The sequence below is a fragment of the Alligator sinensis genome, unplaced genomic scaffold (assembly GCF_000455745.1).
Source record: "Alligator sinensis unplaced genomic scaffold, ASM45574v1 scaffold444_1, whole genome shotgun sequence".
NCBI lineage: Eukaryota > Metazoa > Chordata > Crocodylia > Alligatoridae > Alligator > Alligator sinensis.
In genome coordinates, this window is record NW_005841886.1 from 348,511 (window position 1) to 350,979 (window position 2,469).

Sequence of the window (2,469 nt, forward strand, 5' to 3'; positions counted from 1 at the left end):
AGGATGACATCACCACCAACTTCAATGCATTTCTCCACATGTGAGAGGCCCGTGCCTGCGTTGCTGAGTGGGCACAGGCTGCTCAATAAAGTTTTGCACTGTCTCCTGCCATCCTGCCTGCTGTAGGGGGGAACTCCAGGAGTCAGGGGGAACTCGGGCAGGAGCTTACCAGGTGGGCACGGCAGGCATGCATGGTGACCCAAGTCCTTCCCCACTAGTGGTGATGATGTAAGACTCCTGGTACTGTCCTGGGGTGCAGAAGCACGGTGCCTGGCTGGCTGGGCAGGGGCCCCCTATGGGGAGAAGCTGGAGCCGGTGAGGGCAGGCAGTTCCATGGCTGAGCTGGCCCCCTGGGTGGGACTGCATACTCCGAGCTGGCCAAGGCAGGCAATGAGCCAGGCTGGCAGAGCTGCTGGACGATGCCAGAGGTGGGTACCACAGTGTGATGGGCTCCTGGCAGCCTGAAGGGCCCTATCCCACTGATGACTTGTCGCTGCTGCCAGGCTGCAGTGGAGCCTGTGCAGTAACTATGGCATGGTTAATTAACCACACAGTAGACTAATTGACTGCACAGTAAGTGTCTGCAAGTGTAGATACTGATGCTTTACCGTACAGTCAATTAGTCTACTGCATGGTAAAGCATCTCATGTAAGCGCGCCTAGAGGGACTAAGAGAAAACTCTGAACACATTGACTCTGATGCAGTGTTAACAGTTAGGTGAGGTGCACTACTGATAAGAGTTTTACAAGTCTGTTTATTGCCTCATTTTCCTTCCCCTTTCAATAAACCCTGTTATAGTTTAATATTGCTTAAAAGGGGGGAAGTTTGTTCACATTGGAATACTGATACAGAAGTTATTTCCCTAGGTTTCTGGGTGGGAGCTGAACCCAAGGTAATACTTCCATGTTAAACCCCTAAATTGAAATCGGCCCTTGATACTGCTATCCTGTGCTTGGCAGAAGGGTTACATACAGAATCAGTCCCAGGGAGACAGCATGCAGGGAACTAGCCCCAGCCCCAACCTCAGCCCCAGTGAGACAGCACGCAGCCACTGTCAGGTAAGACTGTCCTGAGCTTGCCCCACTCTCCCATGTCCCCTCTCCCATATTGCTCTCAGGTGCTTGGTACAACACCCTTCCCACTCCCCCCCCACCTCAATAGAACAAAAATCAATAGTATGCCCTTGAATCATAGTGTTTAGCAACACCCAACATGCTTCAACTGTACATCCAAAGCACTCTTAAAATGAGGTCAGGATCATTCTGCACATTTTACAGGTAACTGAGGCACAGCACATAGCAGTGACTGGCTCAAGGTACTCTCAGTAAGCCCATGACAGAACTGGAACTAGAACTCCGCTCTCTTGAATCCTCATCCTCTCCTAGACTTCAGTTATCACATAAGTATTTGGTAGCCTGTCCCATAACTACCTAGAACAGGGGTGGGCAAAATGTGGCCCAGGGGCCAGATGTGGCCTGCCAGGCCATTCTATCCGGCCCACAGGGCCCCTAAAAATTTAGAAAATTAATATTTATTTGCCCCTGGCTGCCTCTCATGCAGCCCTCAATGGCTTGCCAAAATTCAGTAAGTGGCCCTCCGCCCGAAATAATTGCCCACCCCTGACCTAGAAAGTACAGGGCTGGTGCCTGCTACTGGGACTATGGACAGACTTACCTTTTAAAGTGCTTTAAAAGGGGAAAATATGCTGCTACTCAGCAGCATGTATCATCTGTTATAATCCAACTGTTACATCTGCGTGTAGCAACATGTTAGCTCAGTTGCTAAAACATTAACTCTGAATGAAATGGGGTTAAAGTTGGCATATTTATATCACAACAGAATCGTGCAGAGGTAGTATCCTAACAGCCTGTATCTATAATTTGAGAGCACTGCAGTTGTAATGCCTGTCTATAGAAACACAGTGCTCTGGCTTCCCCTTGGCTTAGTTTGTATGATTTAAGGCAAAGCTGAAGGTAGCATGTGCTGCAACGAACTCAATAAGCTGTGGCTAGAAAATCAAAAAGCATCAGTAAATATACCATTTATAGCTGTTACCTGTCAGCTCTGTGTTCTTGGGGGAACCCTGGCAAAGTATGCAGCCTGTCTGACTCACAAAGGACTCACCCCCACCTCACCCCGCCGCCTGAACAAGAACTGATTAGAGGAAGGACTTGCAGAAGACAATGAAGATGCAGTGGGAGACGCATCTAAACCCCTCCAGACAAGGGTGACAGGAGTGAAGCGATTCCCCTGGCCTCATTTACATCGGAGATGGAACAGGATCACAACATATTTACATGGGAGATGAGACAGGAAAGCACCTTCATTAGCATTCAGGATGGAGAACAGAGAGTCCAAGGCAAGGACCGCATAGAATTCTGGGACCAGAGAAGTGGGAGAGCACTGCATGATGGGGGATCCCTGCTCCAAATGCTAATCAACCCATGTCTGCACACACCCAGCTCAGCA